Source organism: Ostrinia furnacalis, unplaced genomic scaffold (genome assembly GCF_004193835.3).
Source record: "Ostrinia furnacalis isolate ACB-3 unplaced genomic scaffold, ASM419383v2 OfSCF4936, whole genome shotgun sequence".
NCBI lineage: Eukaryota > Metazoa > Arthropoda > Insecta > Lepidoptera > Crambidae > Ostrinia > Ostrinia furnacalis.
In genome coordinates, this window is record NW_021135175.1 from 662,775 (window position 1) to 685,665 (window position 22,891).

Sequence of the window (22,891 nt, forward strand, 5' to 3'; positions counted from 1 at the left end):
GTTAAAATTTTCGGAACCAAAACAACGAAGTATCGATTTGTTATCGAGCGAACGACGTAGGTTGCAAAGAATAACATCGATATAATCGAAGTAATTAAATCTTTTGTTCGATATTAAAATGTATTCTTTTGTTGCAGGTCTAGAGTCACGAGGAGCTGAACGAATCGAAATGCATCGACTTATGTAAAGTAGGTATATAAATGTTCCGAGTTATCGATAATTAGTGATTTGTATCTGGTGGTTCAGTGCAGTGGTAAAAGTGGAGAACGTAACGGCCAAGAAGAATGCCGGGTTCACCCCGGTGACAGACAGGTAAATGACATTTTTATTATTTTATTAAAATGAGTACCTAAGACTAGACCATTTCTATGTAACGTAACGTTCTCACAAATGGTACAATACGGGTAAAATGTACGACGTTTAGTTCGTGAAAGGGGACACAGACACTTGAACATTTTCTTAGAGCGGCTCGTTGTTCTGTTACAAATAAATGCTCTAGTCTACACTCACCTTTATGCGAAATGCTAATTTCTATAGTCAATTTTGATATGCTAAAAATCCGATCCGATCAAATGCTCTTAAATACAACTAAAACTAGCTGACTCGGCAAACTCCATGCCGCCTATGTTCTGAAAATATGTTATGAAATAATGTAGAATTCTAATTGTGAAAGAATTATTCAAATCGGCCCAGTAGTCTTGGAGACTATTCTGTACAAACAAACAACCAAATCTTTCATCTATAAAATATTAATGTTGATGACAAAGTATCCACCATTCCTCCACCTACCTTTGATTAAAATGGTGATCCAAAACTTTGTGCTGGGTGAGGAACTAATTTGCTAATGTGTTGACAGACTTACGAGAATTACTAGGTGTTAAACGATGGAAGTTGTTGGCATGGGGGAAATATTATAGAACAAACGCAGAATGACTAACATGGGCAATAAGTTTAGGGTGAATGTTGTTTGAAAAACGCAAATTCCTATGTTGTAAATTATAACAAAAATGTCTTCAATCTTGTTGCAATTACAATCTCACAACAATGAGAGAGAAAAAATAAAGACACCTACTCGAAAATTTAACCAAGAGGTGACTCTTTTAATGTCCAATGTAAGTATCTTTGTTACTTCCAGACAAACCATACGTTTATCCCATTCGATGGAATTTCTTGGATTCCAGAACCTAGGTACTTTGTGATTAATCAGCACTGCTTCTTGCTATCTTGGTTCATTATCTATGCGGGCTTGGCGATTTGGTAGATTTACTGAGGTTTGCCATTTGCATAGTTCAATCGCCGCACGCGCCTTTTAAAAGTTTCGTTGGTGATGGGATAGCAGGGTAGGTAGATAACAGATTAACAAACAAAGGAGTTATCAATTAACTGTTCACAGCTCGGGGTTTTTCCTAAAGAGTATCTTTTGAGAACTGCTAATTTGTACTTCATCATCTAGCATAATGTGTTATTCTGTTAACACTTAACAGCCAGACATAAGCCTTCTCCAAAGAGAAGTCTCTCTTATCTTTGGCTATTCCTCTTCTGCTCCTTTGGGTTCCTATATTTTATTTCCATTTTACTATGAAAACGAGATTTTTTGAGTGATAGTTCCGTAGTTAAAATAGTGACAAGACAAGCGGTTTCTTGCAAACAGCTAGTCATGTTTCTGATTAGTAAATTATTGTATTATTTTTTTAAGGATAAGCAAAGTATGAATGTTAGGTACAAGCAAAAAATTCACAATCAAACAAATCCTAATGAATTCAAATATTCCATTATGCATGAACCACACAAACTGTCAGTTTCGTTACATTCAACGTGTCACAACAACAATAGGAAGTATGGTAATGAGTGCTTTGGCCATAATAAACTAAAATAACTAAGTCATCGAACACCTCCGTGCCACAAAGATCGACAAGTCAGAAGCCACATTCTGTAAAGCATTTACTCATAATATCTCTTCGCTGAACGATTGTTGATCCCAGGTTGAGTGCTTGTTTCACATTTACCGAAGATATTGCAGGTTGTTATAGTTAATTACAATACAGGCGAATTAATGAATGCTTTAAACTGCACTTGATGATTAGATTACTTTGTGGTAAGAGATCTTGCAATCAATAGAAGATAATAATATATCGTTAGCTACTTCGTTGGTAATGCCAATGAAAGTAAGTAGACACACTTAGATGATTTAAATATGCTATTAATCAGGGATGCAATTGATCATTTAAATTGCACTATTATTATCTCTTGCTGTGCTCGTTTGCCCCTTTTGCGATGTGAACCTTCGGTGATCAACCTTCAACTGTGGTCAACATAAGGAATTCACTTCTAATTTATACAGTTTTTCAAAGAACGTATTGTTTTGTGCCAGACATTCCTGAAATGCTGAAAGCTGAGGCAATCTTTAACTTTATTATGCACTAATTATGTCATGATAGTTTTAACACAACAGATGATACTTACTACTTCAGTAATTTTACTAATTTATTTCATCATTCAAAAAGTACCTAAACAGTATTTCTGATTCAATCAAGTAAACAAGCTAAATTGTTGTGAATTTAATTATATTGCTCGTGGATGGACTTGTTTTTAGAACGTCAAAAAGGAATCAGTAAGAAATATAATTACTTTCAGAGAAAAAATTGCCATAATATTTTCACGGCAGAAAGATTTAATTTAAACTCTCATCTCAAAGCTTGTTGTTGAAACCGATACTCCTGATTAAATTCGAAACAAACCAAAATAATACTAAAATATTCGCCTTTAACGCTGAGAATTTCCAAGCGGAAAATGTAAATGTTTTCAAGAATTCATTGAATTTGTCTGTCTGTCCCAAATAACTGCACTTTAAGATGACATTTTGACTGTTTATAACTCTGAATAGCGTAATATGTGACACTAAATTGGCTTGGGGCCACTTGGTGCCGCATATTTCTTCATTCGCCTTTCACTGAAAAATTTTGGGAGATTAATAAACTACGGTTTAAGCTCGGTTTGTGCAGCGTATGTTTTTAAACTGGCAACTAAATCCGCTGATGTGTTTACGACACAGAAAGAGGGTAGAATTAGGAGAAAATAGTACTAGCATATAAATATACAATGTGAATTTGTGTTTTATCATTTGAAGAATATTACATGACATGACATTAGTCAGTCATAGTGTTTTCCAACTCTTCCCAAACAACACAAGAATGTTTAGGTTTAAAGATAACCGCTAAGAGTTAAGCTTGGCACTTGGCACTATGCTTAGTGAAGGGCTAGATCGTAGCACGCAGTATTGCATACTGAGCTAGGTGCTTACGTGCTAAGTGTCAGGTGCTATGCTAACTATTTCACAGGAATATTGGTTGCAATGAACCTAACAAGTTTAGTAATCAGCCTTGCTGTGGTCACAATAATAGTAAAATAATACTTTCTAAGTTGTGGCGAACTACTCTTAACACAACCATATTATTTGGATTTGCTAGAGGGGTTAACGGAATATCTAGTGCAGAAATTAGTTACTAATCTTCTTTTCAAACCATAAAGCAATCAGCTCTACATACAAACGTTAAGTGGCACTTTCGACTCTATATCTGGTTGAAATAGAGCCTAATTTGGTATTACTTGGCTTATGTTCAGTCTCTGCATAGTATAGGCAACTGTGTCTGTATGAATTTAGAACCCGACATATTTGTGAGCTTCTGTCTAGTGTAGTTTTAAAATTTAAATAGTTCTAAATAATATCTACAAATATTAGTGCTTCCGTTCACATAAATACGCCTCATTATTTATCTTCGAATTTTTTAGTTCAAATGAAAAAAACAATTTGTAAACGTCTCTCATGCTGAATGATGTGTTTAGACGCCTTGAAAGTCATCATTCATCAAGCGAAAATAATATGTCGAGGTGTATTTTTGACGCGATTAACTTTTAATGAGTACTAGCTGCGCCCGCGACTTCGTACGCGTGAAAATCGTTTCAATAATATTTCCCGTTTTTGCAACATTTTTTTACTGCTCCGCCCCTATTTTTCTTTTTTTTTTAAATATTATTAGCAATTTGTATTGCACAAATTACTTATAGTCCCGTTAGCCCCTCGTGTTAAGCTAAATAAGCTTGTGTTACTAGGGGGCTCACCACAATAGTCGAGCGGCGGTGGGATTAGAACCCGCGTTCCTCGGATCTCGAGTGGGCCACTCCGACCTCTTCACCGTTCGGCTATCGTGGCTATGTGATTCTGTACCCTTCCTCGATAAATGAGCTATCCAACACAAACATATTATTTTTCAAATCGGACCAGTAGTTCCTGAGGTAGTGCGTTCAAGCAAACAAACTCATCAGCTTTATTAGTATAGATTTCATGTAAAATCAGTGCTTGAAGATAAAGCCAAGGCCCCCGTGACCTTCCCGCGGGCGATCCGTAAAAGTGGAGAACCATGTCGAGGTCAGTCGAGGCTTCATACGAGAGTGTATTATTAAATGACTTTGAAGTGAATGAACTTCCGATGATCATGTGGGTAACAATTTTGATTTAAATCGTTTTCCAAAGAATGAGCTTTGATTTGCCGACCGTGCTGCAGTGGTGAGGTAAATTGTCACATAAACATATCGTTTTATTCCGAAATTGGCTTATTCTTTCCTTGCGCTCTTTTACTTTGGATCACGATTTTATGGGTTTTATTTTTGTCAGCGGACCCTAACACATTTTTTTTTACTAATATACAAGTAGATGAGACAATACTCAAACATCTCTAATGTTTGAAATATGACGATGAAAAGCTTTTTCGTTACGTCGTTGCTTTTGTTTTTGTTGTTGATTGGAGGTACAGCTGTAAATGCCTGAGATGAGGTGCCTGGATGCGAGCGGCGCAGGACCGGTCTTTGTGGAAATCCTTGGGGGAGGCCTTTGTCCAGCAAATGGACGTCTTTCGGATGAAACGAACGAACGAACAGCTGTAAATTTAGTGATAGATTACGTAATTACCAGTCATAAGGGTGCAATACTGGTCAATGCAGTTATTTGCACTGGATGCAATAACTTATGCCATTGAGGACACTCGTAAAAGGCAATCAGTGCGATCGTAATTTTATGTAATGCGAGTGACAGTGCGAGGGTAACACTTCGAATTTGATTTCATAAAACAATTGAACATCATTGATTTATTTTTAAAATGAAGTCATTTTTAAAAAGGAAATCTGGTTTCCGCCAGTTAATCATTGTAAGTTTTAATTTGAAGATAATAAAATCGGTCGTAAAATATTTACTGCTACAGAAATCTTGAAGATTATTATAATCAGTTGTTAATTCTGTTTTATGGTATCTGAAAGAATGCTCTGTCAAAAAAGCCATTATTATTTGAACTGACAATTGAAACTATCCACTCCCTGAGGTGTCTGGAAGAGATCAAGTTAAAAGACCGCGAAATTTTGCAGATTTTAAAATTTTTCGTAATTGACAGTTTTATACAGCATTAACTGACGTTCAATAAATAACTACGTCTATCTAGTTTCCAATCGAATGAATTCATCGTGATTCGCATCACACATCGCCCTCGCGTGTGCAGATCCATTGCATAACGTCCCGCGGCGTGCGTCGCCAGCCTTGCACGTTATCACGCTTCCCGGACCGCTTGCGTGACCTTTGCCCGCTCGGAACTAGGTCGTCGGCTTCTGACCTTTTTGTTTGCGTTGCAGTGGATTGAAAAAGATGACGATCTAGCCCGAGCGCGGGCGGAGATACTCGAGCGCTATTTTGGGCGCGAATGCATGAAATTTGTGACGTGTAACAGATGTGTGTCAGTTAGACTAGCTCTGTGTAGGCGATTGGTAGAAAGGTTAGAATAAAACATTTTAATCCTCGTTTCATACAAAAAATCCCACTTAACATCAGGTGCGATTGTGATCAAATACCTGCAAAAAATGAGGATCAACAAATTACCTACCTACTTTTTAAACGTATTCCATAAATCTTTAAGCACGTCATGCACATAACACACAAAGCCTCTTTCTAAATATTAAATCTTAATGTAAACATTGGTTAAGATTCGATGGGACTGACATGTTTTCGACCCAGGTCCCTAAATAAAAACAGATTTTAAAAATCCGATTTGAAAATATCGCGTAATGCTAAATTGACCAAAGCTAACATCGAACTACTCGTAGGTAAGGCCAGCGTTAGACTTGGGATTCGTCCTTGGCATAGCAATGATTTATTATTAACATTGTGTGATATGACTCTAGAAGGCTCAGCTAAAAATAAATACCTACCTAATGAATGTATGTAATACCACAGGTAATACCTACTATTAAGATTCTATAATGTTTCCTATCTCGGCTCATGCAATCTTAAATTAATTATCATGTCGCTCATAACAAAATAAGGACAATTTATAAGAAGCGAGACGAGCGAATTAACACTGTCTCTACTTCAGAGTTAAACAATTTAATTACCAACAAGAATATGAAAATTGTTCCAAATAACTCAACAATAACCTAGTTCCTAACGCAAATACTTAGGTCAAGGCGACTTCATAACCGACCTCAAAACTAGGACTCCGAAAATATTAATCATCTGTCTTAAAAGCCGCAAAGAAAATAACGTAACTAGTTTTTTCTTTGAGTTCTTTTTTAACTCACCACGATTAGTCGTCCCATGTAATAAACCCCAATCGTGACACAAGACAACAAAATAGCCGGCGATTAAGACTGACCCCGGGCTTGCCGCCTGATTGACTTGGTCGTCCGCCCTTCAATTGCTGTGACGACCATCGGAGCAAATTCTCACGGGAGTTGGTCAGTTTAAACAATTACTAATATTGTTATAGTTTGCTAGATACATCAGCTCTAGGTAGGGTTGCCATCTCTAAAAATCAGGACAGGACGCGTGAAAACCCTGGAGTTTGGACTCCAAAAAGTCGCGTTGCCCCTTAAATTTTTAAAACCGGACAACAAATGAAACCCCGCCCGGACGCACCCCGGGTGCCCTCTAAACTAGGACACCTGGAAACCCGGGCAGATGGCAACCCTAGCTCTAGGTATAGGTATTAGTACTTGGGACTTTTCAAGGCTAGGGCACCTAGGCAGGTATGTACGAACAGCATCAGACTAAACAAAGTATTTTTGTTGCAAAATACTGTCTAATAGGCACAGTACGCAGATTTAGGTTGACGTACCTTAATGTATCACCCTGGGCTGGTTCACACGTATTACTTCAGCTTAAAATGTTAGAATACGTACAGTCATAGTCGAAGTCAAGAAAAAAATACTTATTTTTTTACATTTTACCGCCCCATCTAGGAGACAAAAGACCTTAAGTCAAGTAAGTCAATTACTTATTTACTGTTTTTATGTCGTTATCAGTGCCCATTAATAAGTAGGAAAAAATAGCAGAGGTTTATGTTTATTAAATTATCATCATTGACGATGCCAATAGGCAGGTAATAACCTGAATTAAAAAGCTAATAAGAATTCTGTATAACCTTAGGTAATAAACCGCGTTTCAACACCCGTATTTAAGACACAAAGTGACGATGTTCCTGAAACTCTTGGTAACAGAACGTAACATTGCCTTGACCTGTTTTCCCGCCTAGGCAGCTACATAGCCTAGATTCAATTTGAGTAACTTCCATCTTCAAAAGCAAATAAGAGAAGTTAGCGTCAGTTATAAAGCACTTTGAAACTTATGAGTCATAAGATAAGGTACTTAGTTGAACTCTTTTTGAAGTTAGTAATGTTAATGAGCGATCATACAAAATTATCTGGTCGAAAGCGAAAGGTAAATTCATGTCCCATTGGAGGCAATCAGTTTTTATTTCAGCCAAATGACGTCCACTGCAGGATAATCAATTTTATTACGTCAAAAATCTTTTTATAAAAGCGATAACTATGCAAAAATCATAAGTGACGACTAATGCGATAACGAGTTTTGGGTTTTGTTCGACTGTAATTATTTTTGTTGTTTAATAACAAACTATGATTTTCAGGATTTGTGACATAAAATATCATCGTTACAGATTGTTACTTACTTGGACATTATTGGATCCATACTTGGGATAAGTTGGAATTCAGAATACAAATAAGTTTTTTTTAAATTTTGTTCAATATAAAGTATGTACTTACTTAGATCTAGAAGTGACAACAATAGTTCGACTTTAAATGAACGTTACTATTGCAAAGATTATAAAGAAATGTCAGTAAATATTCCTCACTATCGACAAGTTTTATATAACAAAGGAAAGCCCACTAAATTACTACTTCCGCAAAACCCTCCCTTTGTTCGATAACGTAAAAATCTTTGCTACATAAAGTTTTTATTGCCGTATGCTGGTTTTACAGGCTTAGGCTGGGTTGCACCACCAAACTTTAACCGTAACTAAATTGATAACACTAGTTNTCGGTGTTTTTGTATGGAGTTTGACAGATTTTTGACGTTTGTCAAAGTTTAAGCAAGATGGTGTAACCCAGCTTTAGAATAATTTGTCCGTAAATACCTATCGATTCCTAAGGTTTTCGTCACAATCAATATCTTAGCATAAGTACGATCATTATTATTGACGTAGAATAGATACCGATCTCCATAGAGAATCCTTTAATAAATATTAGTTGCACTGTTTTAAAATGCACAAAACGGGACCATTATTAATAGTAGTTTCATTTTAAATAAATAAATAAATAAATAAATTTTACAGTTACAATAACAAAAGTTCGAAAAGAAAAGGAACGTGTACAAAAAACATAACGTGTTTAGTATTTGACTCGTATGTACACTTTTAGTTCAGTCTTCCATCTTACCTTAGCTTTAACAATCGTCAAAAGTATGTCAAACTCCATACAAAAACACCGGATTTTGTTATAGTTACAGTTAAAGTAAATTGGTGCAACTCAGCCATGTCTTTGTGGCACCATAAAATAATTTACCAGTGTGGCCATAATTTTAAAACACTTCGTTGCGTTCACAATATCATCGATAATTCGTAAAAATCGGGTAGCAAACAGTAAACCATTTTTCGGAATTGGAGCATCAGGACCATATTACGTATCAAAATGGCAGCTCGATCCAGGCCTGCGGGGAGNCACTAGTTTACAAAAAAAAGGTTTTTCTTTTACCCAAAGATAATTCATATTGGGTGTGTTTTCTACCAGCCCCCTTATTACAAAAATATATGTCTCAAATTTTTATCACGTCAAGTTTTTGAGATATCCACATTAACCTAAGTAAGCTGTCTTGTTAGCCGTGTCGGTGTTTCTACTTTATTTTAATTGCGTTGCGTATTATTTTAACATTTTCACTTATTTTAAAATGTCACCAAGGCAGTGTAAATTAAGCCCAAATAACTTTTGCTAAGTTTGTGGTCAAATTATATTGTCAAAAAATAAGAGACCAATCACTGAGGCCATAAAACGGGCCTATTTCTATTACTTTCAAATCTCGGTAACAAACCTGATAAAAAATGGGTACCTGGTGTAGTGTGCGAAAATTTGAGAAGTATATTATTGCACTAGGCTGCAGAAAAAAGAAAACATACGATTCGGCACCCCAATGTTATGGAGAGAACCAACAAATCACTCTAATGACTGTTACTTCTGCCTCACTGAAACTACAGGTTTTAACAACAAAAACCAAGAACATACAATATCCTGATGTTGCATCAGTCACAAAACCTGTGCTACAATCTGAAGGAGTTCTTTATCCGTCATTGCCCAGCAATTCCAGTAACGGAAAGATGCTTGGTATTAATTTAAAGCAGCAGTGAAAAGTTTCCTGGGTAACTATAAATTTATCTGAGAATTATGCAGAAATTGTTTCCAAATTATTGAGGAATTTCCAAAGAATGAACGTGAATAAGTCGTTAAAAATTCATTTTTTACATTTCCACCTGGATTTTCTTCCTGAGAACCTGGGAAGCGTGAGTGTTGAGCATGGCGAAAGTTTTCACCAGGATTTGAAGGTTTTTGAGGAAAGATACCAAGGAATTTGGGATAAAAATATGTTAGTGGATTGCTGTTGGTCTATAATAAGGGAAACTGATACTAATCAGTATAAAAGAAGGAGTAACACGACTTATTTTTGATTGTTTTTAGAGATAAATGTATAAAAATGATAAAAATTTAAATTATCAATATTTACAAAATTTGACGTCCTAAATTTTTTCTAAGTTCAGTTTTTAAGTAAGGGTTAATAGCTCTACCGATACATATCAGTTTCATCTCTGGGTAAAAAACCTTGTAAACTAGTGTAATCGGTGTTTTTGTATGGAGTTTGACAGATTTTTGACGTTTGTCAAAGTTTAAGCAAGATGGTGTAACCCAGCCTGAGAATAATTTGGCCGTAAATATCTATCGATCCCAAAGGTTTTCGTTACAATCAATATCTTAGCATAAGTACGATCATTATTATCGACGTAGATACCTATCTCCATAGAGAATTCTTTAATAAATATCAGTTGGACTGTTTTAAAATGCATAAAACGGGACCATTATTTGTAGCCTCATTTTACAGTTACAATAACAAAAGTTCGAAAAGAAAAGGAACGTGTACAAAAAACATAACGTGTTTAGTATTTGACTCGTGTGGACACTTTTAGTTCAAGTCTTCCATCTTACCCTAGCTTTAACAATCGTCAAAAGTCTGTCAAACTCCATACAAAAACACCGGATTTTGTTATAGTTACGGTTAAAGTAAGTTGGTGCAACTCAGCCTTAGGTATGTCATAATTTTAAAACACTTCGTTGCGTTCACAATATCATCGATAATTCATAAAAATCGGTTAGCAATAGTAAACCATTTTTCGGAATTGGAGCATCAGGACCAGATTACGTATCAAAATGGCAGCTCGATCCAGCCTCGCGGGGAGGGGGTGACCCACTTCTGTGACCTGGTCATACGCAGGCACCTGCAATTAGTGTCCAACTAATACTTATTACAATGTTGGATGGCAGCTTTATCGGTAAAATTGTTTCAAGCTTTTATTTGTTCTAACTACGAGAAAATAAAATCGGTAAATAGTAGTCGAAGGATCATTGGTGGTGGAAGTTGTATTCTAGGATAAGATAATAATTTGAGGATTTTGAGGCTTGAGGAGTCAAAAAATAATTTATAAACAACAACGATTATACTCGACGCAAAGACTCAGGCCGTGTAATATCACGTTTTCTCTCGCACTCACACTGGTTATAATAGGTGACGTCACATAGAGGCAGGCAAAGCGTTGTTAATTACGTAATATTAATAAAATATTAGCGAGTGTGCATCTGTATTTCAAAAATTACTTATGTCCCCGCCTGTCACGATTCTTTGCGTCCAGTATAGTCTAAGAAGCTGAATGAGTTTAGGTACTCTAAGTGGTACCTACATATTTTTCCAAGTTAAAACTTTTACCAAAGGTATAAAGTGAGTCTTATAGATCAAACTCTTTATTTTTAAACCAAGGAGATGGGAGAAACAGAGACGCTGCTTGTTTCGTTCAATCTGGCCGCCATAAAATCTGTTGCGAGCAGCCGCTGACCGTTCGCAAATTGCTGTGTAAGTGTAGAGTTCTTGTGTGCAAGTCGCGACATTACTATGTACACGAGTCGAACCAAATAAGATTTTGTAAAGCTGAAAACGTATAATGAGAAGTTTGACTTGACTTGACTGTTGTTTCGTTTGTTACTATGTAATTTTCCTCTAAAATAGTAATAATTAGCGGCCGCCCGCGACTTCGTACGCGTGGATCCCGTTTTACCCCCTTAGAAGTGGAGTTTAGTAAAATCCTTTCTTAGCGGATGCCTACGTCATAATATCTACCTGCATGCCTTTCAGCCCGATCCGTCCAGTGGTTTGGACTGTGCGTTGATAGATCACTATGTCAGTCAGTCAGTCAATGAGTTTATAATGCCTTTAAGCAAGCTGCATTAAGTTCAACTTACCTGCTGCTGAATATTGATCCCAAAGTGCCTCTCCACTGCCAGGCGGATATAGATAAAATAAGGTATACTTTTACGGGTCTTTACAAAGCGAGCACGATCTCGAGGCGAAATGGAAATTCTTCTTCAATTTTCATTGATAATGTGGCATACCATCTTCATAGTTTCTTTTAAGACATGGACAAACATCTAGATATTCAACTCTAGGAACAGATAATTCAAATATGATATAAAACTAAAGACACTCTCCAGGCATTAGTTAATCTTTCAAATCGATCTTTCAACGAACATCGCGGGAAACGTCTGACTGCAGTGTAGTTAGGAAATACGCAGCCAGCGCTCGCACATTCTTTTCTCTTATTTTTATTCACTGAGTAAGTTTTGTTTAGTCTTATCGTTTTGCACTAGAACACTTGCGTTTTCTCCATCTCGGAGGGAACCTTTGCATTATGCTAATTCAACTTATCGTAGAGTCGTACGTTGAGTTTTGTATTTTTTATTCTATTAAGTATACTTTAGATTTCGAAATTATTTTATACTCTTATTCTGAAAGGACATATAAACTTGATTCAAACTCAAAATAATATGTAAAATTGTTCTTCTTCCGTAAGCAGGTTACTGGTTTTAATTCCTGTTGAATAATTAAATTTTAACTAGCTAATAAAATAACTAAAGAAAACAAAAGAGGCCGAATGTGGGGTAGTCAGTCTATAAAAATCAAGGTGTACAATATATTTTTAATTAAATACTACTTTAATTATTGAGTACTAATTTAAGGCTACAACATTGTTGTAAAAAGGTTTTCTAAAGGTCTTTTTACATGATTGATTTTGATCTTAACTTAATCGCATTTAATTATTTTACGAAAATTGTTAAAAACTTACGTGTTACAAAAATGCAATATTTTTTCATTAGAAATTGATCTTTATGTTCAAAGTCACTTGAGATTTTTTTTTATTTTGTGTTAGAATTGTAAATATTTTATGAAAATTGAGAATTCCGTTTGAACTGCGCAGCATATACGTAATTCACAATCGGTTTTCCAGGTTTTACACAGGCACGTTTTTCGTTCTTATCATAATGTGCATAAATATTTTGGTTGATTCCTTCAGTCAGTGTGACAGAGCCTTTAGATGCACGAGGCGGCTTGAACAGGTTCTTATCAGATTGGCTTTGCTAGTTGAACCGTTTTTTGCTTCAATTATCCGGTTCGCGAATGGTTTTTGCTAATTATTTAATGACTAACTAAGTCGACTGCAAGATTTATGGCGTTATCTTTTAAATATTTCATTAAGTTCTGCTGTAAAGTTCAGTGTCGGTTAATACGTAATTCTTTTTTGCTTTTTGATTTATTTTAGGCTTTTAATTTTAGCTATGCAGTGTATAATTTGATTAAATCAAAGCATATAATTATTAAAACTGTGTGATATAAGGTAAGATAGCCAGTTCCTCAGTGATTGAGGATTCCGGGCGAAGCTCGCATCCAACTTCGGCCTGATCATCACTTACCATCAGGTGAGATACAGGCCAAGAGCTTCCTCGTTGTGGATAAAAAAGAAAAAAAAAATATTTCAAGTCTAGGCTTTGTCCGATAAATTGCTTATGTTACAACGAGTTAATTGATTGAAGTAGGGACTAGGTAACATAATTAGTCAATAAAGTATAGCAATAGCGATTAAAAATCCAAAAAATATAAATAAACTTCACTCTAATCCATCTATCTCATTATCCTGAAAACGAGCTTCTATTATTCTATTATTTTTATAATTTTATCAACACTCATTGCAATTACCTATTCGAAAGATCTTAAATTGAGCAAATTTCACTTCAAACTAAACTGAAAACGAAGACAAACTTATCTACTTACTTCACTTTTCACGTTTGTTTACGCGCATAGGACGCCAAAGGGCGGTCGCCGGAAGCCGGCGATACAATCTGCGCGGGAGTCGACGGCGCGTGTGCGAAACGCGATACATGAACAACTCTTTGATGGCGCACTGTACGCACGGCCAACTGGCACGCAGGATCGGGTGCGGTGTGACTACAAGCGAAAGCGAGTTACATGTGCCTGCACTCATGCTCAAGTACTTATATGCCCTTAAAACGATAGCGGATTGAATAATATGCCTAACTACACTCATGGATATGGTAAAAGCGTGAAGAATTTCAAGCATGGCAGCTAAACACTATCAAAATTATAGCCGTAAAATTCTTCACCCACAAAATTCTTCAATTCGTCGTTTCACCCAAATGCGGACAGCGACCCAGACAGTGCAGCTGCACTAAGGATTTCCACGAAGAATAACCCTGCGCTGCCCGTATCTAGGTGCTTGCCGAGCTCGTATTATAAGTAGAATGCTAGTGGAACTGTGGAGGCTGTTGGGGCAGAAAAGTTCTTATGAGGCGACCACAAACTGGAAAACGCATATTTATTCAAACCTTACACTCGGTAAACTCGTCGTTGTACCTTTGATTCAGTTCTGATCACAGGTAAGACAACGCAAGGTTGCAGTAAGCTCTTTACAAATACTCGCTAAAACAAAAGCTATTCCCAAATCATGCCCGCTCCGCTTATTGATGTATCNGGTGCATCAAGCCCTTCCCTCTGACATTCACCCAAAGTCGCCCGTAAATAAGCGTCTGTTCGGCCAATTTTTGGTCGCAACATGAGACTTTCGGCTTATTAATGAGCTGTTACTTTTTGTAATTGACTTTACCGACATAAAGTAACTACAGTCATTCAAATCGAAGAGGATTAATGAGGCTTGTTTCAGCGATGACGCGATGACGGCAGAAGCCAGATGTCGAAAATTGATTCAATTGAACTCACTCGATTAGCGAAGGGACTACAAAGCGTAGGTACCTAATTTAAAGTAATTGGTTGCATTGAGAGTCATTTAACAATCATTTGAAATAGGCGGATTTGAAGCAAATTACAGGTTTCTAATAGAGATGAAGCGTTAGGACGTTCTTCATGGCTTCAAGAACGCGCACTGTTCAAAAAAAAATCCCAAAAAAATAGTGACGATTGCGAATTGAGTGATTCCGAAAAAAAAAACGAATTCGCTAATTAATTATTGAGTATTTTACAAACATAGTAGGTACCTACTGTCTTCCTATTTTAATCGAAATAATTTTTAGTAGCAAAAACAGTCCAGCTATCCATCTTGGTCAGAACATTTTTTCTCTGCATATAAACTTGATAGCTGTCTACACGTCAATGGTTGACTAACGACGACAAATAATCAATTTCCTGTCACCATGCTAAAATAAAGGCATAGTCGGGCCTGGATTTTGACCTAAGGCTTTTTGCTCGCCGTCACTTATTACTATAATGTTCCTGTATTAGACATACCACGCGTAGTTTTTGTTAGGTACAAACTACAGCACATCAGGCTTCACATTTTCACTGCAAAATTACCTCTATTACCACTAGATAAGGTCCCACAGTATTAAACTTGACGTGACTATAACATTATCATGCCGCCCATCACACAAATTGCGATGTTACGTGTGAACTTGACGCATAAACTTGATAGCTGTATGAAACAAGCGCATTTGCGTTTAATAGCGTAAACTTCAAAATGGTACGGCGGCACATAGAGCTTTACTGCGGTGTCTTATGTAGTTGTAATTGGTGTTATTTTGCAAGAAAAATTTACAGTCTTATGTGCTGTCAGCTTTAGGTTGATAGACTATAATATCGTCAAGCTTTTGTGTTATGTTTGATTCGTCCGGCACATTTGTATCACATGGGCGTTAAAAGTTTAGTCGATCTTTGCGATCTATTGTAATTGAAATTAATTATAATTATCACTGTCTTAACGTCTATAGGTATAGATACATAGGTATTCATCCATGGTAATTTAAACATAATTTAATTGAACCAACAGTTATAATTTTCATTGACAGATTGATTTTCTCATTGCCTGTTCGCTTCAAGTTGAAATTAAAAGTAAATGGTTCTTCTTGGAGACTTTTATAGCCACAGACCTTGTGCCTGCTGACATGCAGACATATTAATATTTCATGAACTTACATTTTCTAAAAACGACAGCTGATATTATATTATGGAGACCGAGTGCATTAGGAAATGGATATACGCGTTCCAGAAGCGCAGCGCTGTCTATAAAGGCAAAATATTAAATTCCGACAACAAAATGAGTCATTGCACTGGACTATAAAAGTGAATAAATTACTCACGCGCCGCACAATTTTCAACTCGTACAGTCTTCCTCAGATATGTAGACTTTTTATCCCGACTTCATCGAAAATCGTGTGACATTTGTCAATGCAGTGGTGCGAAACGATTGAAGAGAACATCGTCAAATTAAGAGAAAAGTTTCAGGCTAAATATGACTGCCTAAATTTTTGTTACCTGCTTACACGTGTTTGCGCAAAGTAGGCACCTAACTTACGAACTCGATATTATCTTCAAACGGATTGAAACCGGGAAAATTACAAATTACCTATCCTATTTTATACAAAATGTAATAATACAAAATTACTGATTTTCTAAGTAACAAAGTGATTCTACTTGTCTATTTTTTCCGGTGCATTATTTAGAGACTAAACGTTACGCAGACTTCTTGTTGAATTTCAACGGCGATGATCTGTGACGCCATACAACATTGATGTTTGCATCTAATGACATAATAGAAACGAGTACAAAGAACTTTGCATCAGTGAGAGCATGCTGCTCGCTTTGTGATGCTCGTGTACACGATTTATTGGGAACGCGCCTTTAGCTGTCAGACAAATAATTTATCAAAAACGTTAAAAATATGCAACTCAACTGTACTTAAAATTGAAGACATCAATCATTGTTGAGCTTGTAGGCACAAAGAATAATAAATGCCCGCGATCGTAATAGTAAATTGGACGCTGAAAGTCAATGCAAAGTGTTGGTTCGGATAACAGAACCTTTATCTGCAAGATTGTAACAAAGGGCTGCGGTCTAATCGTATTTTCACACAACTTCAAAATCAATTTGAAGCTACATTTTTATTGAGAAATACAAATATTGAACTCTCCTTTGTTGATCGAAGGCACTCTCCTATAGTAATATTTGGTACAGTTTTTGCAATTTATTTGATTTCTTTTGATATTTACACCAAATCCACTTTGGGTCATCAACTATCTTCGTAACTCTGAAATACCTACCTAAGTAGCTACATCCATTAAATACGAAATTTCTGAGAAAAAAACCTGCAAATGCCCAGTTTATCTTTTCATACAAAACCCTAGAACCCCGTAGAACTCTAAAACGAATATTATAATACTTAAATCTCGGTGATATCCTCCAAAGAACGTAAAGCTTTATAAAATAGCTTATATTTTATCCTTTTTCTCAGTCCCCGCCCAGCACTGTTCAAGTCGGGTAGCCTCGAGCGATCTTCTTATCCTACCTATCCCACTACCCCCCCTTTCCCTAAAGATAAAAGCGAGTCTGCAAATTGCTTTAGGGAACTAGTCCATTTTAGAGCAAGGCTACATCCTAATGATACCCACTGAAAACTGAGGGTTGTTAAATTTAGATTGGAAACTCGATTTCATTTTGACATTGACTTACTGAATATCTACAATGGGGATGTTGCCTGGGTCAAAAAGCAAGAGTTTTAATTAGTCCGTCAGTTAACTTATCAAAAAATACTCTACACGTATTTTTCACTTTTTCAAACTAATGAAAATTTAAAGAGATAAAGCGCCCCAAAGTTCATAAGAAAAGGCCCGTGACGTCAACGCTTGCTTAAAAATGCCGCACGTTGTGACGTCGTGCGCAACTTCAACGCACCATAACTATGTAATTATTTGATAGATTGACAAATAAAATTATATGTGTCCAATATTTTTTGATATTAAACATTACGGACTAAAAAAATTTTTTTAGGCAACTAACCTATTACAGGAGAAAAACCCACGCTCTCTAATGCTTTTTCAAATTTATTTAAATGTAGGTACCTACTTAGGTAATGCACGCCGTTTTGGTTTTAGAATTCGAAACAGTAGCGCAACTTACAACATTGAGTCTTGATTATGATTATTGCATAACAATTAAAGAATTTGAGTTATATGGTCATGTTCCGATAGTACCAACTAATTTGACAATGATTAGATATTTAATTTTAGGAAAGGAAGGGTCTCCTATGTCTGGGACTATGCTTTAAACGCAGCCATTCTCATTGCCAGCATAATTTTTTTTTACTTGATTCTAAAAAGAAACCCAGTTTAACTTCAAACATAATTTCATAAAATATTCTCAGAAACATCTGAAAACATAATTAAAACTAAAATGAAGCACATTCCTAGGATGTTTAATTTACTTTTATATTCTTGTCTACAAAAAGGGAAAGTCCTACTTTTAGGGTATGTAATTGTAAATGTTTAAAACTTTATCCCTAAAGGCAGTTTTCGTCGAAAATTAAAAGTTCTCAAGTGACGACCTCGTACCGGAGGCTGAGTTGTACTATCTTACTTTAACTTTGACAAAATATGTCAAATCCCATACAAAAAGCACCGGTTATCGTCATAGTTACGGTCAAAGTTAGGTGGTGGGTGCATCTCAGCCTCAGTGTAGACAGGCCTCCCTACCACTTAGTACGACGATCTAGTGAAGGTTTCGGGATGTACCTACCTTCACTGACATCATCACTAAAGGCTGTCAGCGCAGGACTGGTCATTGCAGAAATGCTTGGAGGGCCTTTGACCAGCAGTGGACGTCATTTGATCGAAACGAACCTTTAACCTTTACTTTTAATCACATTTCGTGACAACAACTGACCGTTTCCACGGGGAGTCTTGAGGCGTAACCTAACGTTGTTTGTCGCGTCAATGGACCGATGGCTGACCTTCGGAAGGACTGATAATTATTTGGCCGTGGCTAGGGAAATCAAACGGCATTCGCTTACCTCATCTCATTATCATCCTTGCCGGCGAGTAGGCGGTGTAGCCTAGAGGTGAACCGACACCACAAAAATGGCCACACTTCAGTTAATTTAATAAATTTCGTTGATGATCTGAGGTTATTTGGAAACGACACAGCGGGGTTAGTAGTCGCACGGGTGCAAATCGACCCCTTTGAGAACTAGTAATCGCATACTACTAGTTAAAAAAAGAGTCGATTCGCACGCGATTTTAATACTTTTAATACATCCGGGCGAAACGCCTACTAAAAAAAAAATATTGAAAGGGGACGTTTCGCGCATTCCGTTTTTCTAGTAAAGTTAGTATCATTTAAGTCTGTGTTTTTTTTTCTTGCACTGAATCGTTTGCCATGCCTGGGAAGCCTTTGACTTGCATAGATCTCACTTATCTAACAGAAAGTGATGATCAGATCAAAGGAAGCTCAAAGCGCGCGAAAGGAGCGCGAACGAGCTTCACCTGGAATCAACAACCACAGACTCGCTATGTTATTTCGCTTGTTTGCATGTAAGTATATCAACCATAAGATGTGTTAATTGTTCTGTTTGCGCTACGGTTAGGAACTGAACCCAGCCAAATCCAAAACCCAAGGGAGATTAACCCATCGGACAGCTATTGGAACGGTTTATGGAATTCCGGGACCAACCAATATTACTAAGAGGACGGTCTTGCGCAAGTTAAACGTATTACAAGAACACAACTATTTATCGGGGTTTCCTATGAATTGCCAACTGGGAAAGTGTTCATAAAGTTCATTGGATTTTAAAAATTGGACATAAAACTGGAGCTGGACTCAAATTAGGAAAGACAAATTGAATTCCAAACAAAAAGCTTGATATTTTAGTGCTAACAATTGCTTTAATCAAATTAGAACAGTCCTGCCAATAAATACTAATTCTAACGACATTTTCCAGATTTCCTTCCCCGCTTCCAAGAAAACACCAGATTGAAATTCCAATTTCTTTATTTAAAAAAGTATTACTTTTTGCCCCTAATTCCGCAGGATTCAGTTTAGACAAAACGCTCATCCATCCAATTCAATTACCAAAGAAAATACCAGCAATGGCGCAGCGAAAGTTCTACTTTCTTATTCAAATAACCCTTTGCTCGGGAACAAAGGCGGCTATTCATTAAAATAATCCGCTGCAACTTGTGCAGTAACCGAGCCACAGCTCGAAAAGTACAGCCAAATGCTAGCCTTAAGAAGTAAGCCTAAGATTTTTTATGAATAACGGTCGGGTTTTTCGACCAATCGAAGGATTTTATCTGTACTTAAATATATTCGAACATTGAGCTTCGTTTTATTACCTAAAAAAGGTTATTTAAAATTTACTTCATTGAACTTAATTTATTGTAAATAGAATAAAATAATGAAAAGTATGAAGCTGAGTAGGGTAAACTGCCAGTCATTGGACACTTAAGAAAGTTATTGGACAGTTATTTACTGAATTAAAAATAGCATTTCTATTTCAACAACTGAGAGATTCCGACTGATGGAGATAAAAGAGCGTTTTTTGAAGGAATATTTATTTTAAGAAAATTCAAGGGTTGTTTTGTCCAATGACTGGCAGCGTCCAATGATTGTCGGTTTAACCTATATACCTTTTCGAATAAAAACTACAAGGCATAAGATAAAATTGTTTCAAATTAAAAATAATTTTGAGCACGCAGCGCAAGTTTTTATATCTAACTAACACCAACTGCGCGATTAATCTCGTGTTGACGAAGAACCCCTTGTTAAATGGTGTTGCCTTGTTCGGATGGTCTGGCTTTTCTAAATGAAAAATGAGGCCAATAATAATACCTACGAAATACTGTTCTTTCGACGAATTACTGAAGTACAGTTGAGTGAAGTAATTACGGGGTAGTCTGAAACATTTACGTATAGAACATACTAAAAATGCCAGCGTTTTAAAAGGGTGAAATCTTTTATGTCGAGAAAATTCGCTGTAAGTTTTTGAGCTTGCATTTGATTTTAGTTTTCAGTTCTTTTGTTTGAGCGAAAGAAATAGGTACTTGTTGTCGGTATAAAAATACAGAATCACAAATTTATTGTCTTTTTGGAATTTAAAAAGATGAATCCTTTTACTTTTAAGTCACAACTAAATTCAAATTCTTCAACTGATATTATTTTAATAATCAATTAGCAGCATTAGACTAAAAATACAAAGAAAGGTAAAGAACGACGCATAAATAAAACGCCTACCAATACCAAGAATAAGAATAAACTCCACGCTCCATAATTGGGAATAAAATTAATGGCTATCGGTAGAGCTCCAGTAATTTGGTCGGATCGATTTAGTTCAGCTACTGGCACGTGATAGCTCCACGTGTAGACAGAAGTCGCGCCAAAAGAAACCGGAAATTTGTATTTTATCCACAACGAGGAAGCTCTTGGCCTGCGTAAACTTAGTCCACGCCTGTAGAAACTGGCAATTTGTATTTTTTTTTGTCTACAACGAGGACGTAGGCTTGCATCTCACCTGATGATGCAAAGATGATCAGGCTGAAGGTGGAAACAAGGTTTTCCCGATTTCTCAACCACAGTGGAATTGGCTGTCTAAGGCTGGGCTGCACCATCTTACTTTAACTTTGACAAACGTCAAAAATCTGTCAAACTCCATACAAAAAGCACCGGTTTTTGTTATTGTTACGGTTAAAATGAAGTGGTGCAACTCAGCCTTACACTCTGCCTCTAACTGTGGAAACACAACAATGATGTTAACATTGTTGTTATGACGACCGACTTAACTAAGATGGTGAATCTCGGCAGGCGGATTTAGAATAATCCTTACAACCAACCAAGCCAAGAAAATTTTGACCCCACTGGGAATCGAACCCGGGACCTCTGAATCTGAGTCAGGTGATCTTACCACTAGACCACAGAGGTGGTTAAACAAATTATTGTTTAACAAATAGATCCATTCCGGATAGAATTGACATCAAGCGTTTCATATTCTAGTGATGTCAGTCAAAAATTGCCAGTCTCTTTTGGCGTAGACTACACTTGGCGACACCGTGTCTGAGGCATATGGAAATTTGGTTGACAAAATAATTAACTCTACCACATGTCACGTTGAAGGTCATTGACTCTACAATTACGCTAAGAAACTACATATTTCATGAAAGAGTTTACACAACATTAACTTGATATAAATATGTTATACAAAGTAGATTTTCTTACAAGTCTGGCATTATTCATTAATAATTTGTGTTTTTTCTCCACAACCGTCACCAATATGATCTATTGCAACATTTATATCAATAGCTTTTTTATTATTATGTCATCCGACCATTAAAGTCTGAATATTCGAAAACCTTTCAGCTATATCAACACACCAAACATAATTTCAACAACGTAGTAGGTATTAAGTATTAGTCGCTACCAACCAAATTCATTATATTACAGAGCCTTTGATCCTATCATCAGTCAAAACTGAGTCATTTAAACAAACTCATTTAACGAAAAATGTGTCCACGCCATCCAATAAACATTTGCCGTCCCTGACTCCGCATTACATTACAAAACTTCGTCACAACAACCGTCTCGAATTAAACCGACCAAACTGTCAACTAGCAACTAGTGTGAACGTGGAATAGTTGTGAATGCTGCACACTAGTTCTGCGGTTCCCGACTAGTTGGGTTACCTTGCAACTGGAAGTTAACTCTCGAAGCATTGCAGTTTCGTCTTCACATACGTAATTGGGAGAATGAAATGGGTCGCATTATGCAATACAGGTTCTGTACTTTATTTGAAAAATGTATTGAGATAAGAACGAAGCAATTTCAAATAAATAAGGTCACATCAATAACTATGATTAATCAACTCAAACACACTGAAAGCTGTGTAGTACCAGAATCTTATTATTTAAATAATACTACTGTTCTTACACGCTCACAATGTGTAATTATAATAATACAAGTTCATTATAATATTAGCTTTGATATTATAAGGGCTAATCATTGTAGAATTATTGTATAGGACATCAACTAAAATTATTTGCTCTAGCTCTCTTTGCAGTGATAAGAGAAAATTGCAACAAAATTAAAGAACTTAACTTATCACATTTAACTCAACTAAAT

At 36.4% G+C, this 22,891-nt stretch overlaps 1 protein-coding gene across 1 annotated transcript in view; it reads left to right on the plus strand.

The window, feature by feature from the left end:
• The first annotated feature begins 234 nt into the window (after positions 1-234).
• The window catches only part of LOC114360333 (uncharacterized), a 140,882-nt gene continuing 118,225 nt past the window's right edge, over positions 235-22,891 (plus strand). Inside the window, exon 1 of the mRNA XM_028315018.1 lies at positions 235-312. The gene's annotated coding sequence lies outside the window, so the exon portion shown is untranslated. The remainder of the gene's footprint in view (positions 313-22,891) is intronic.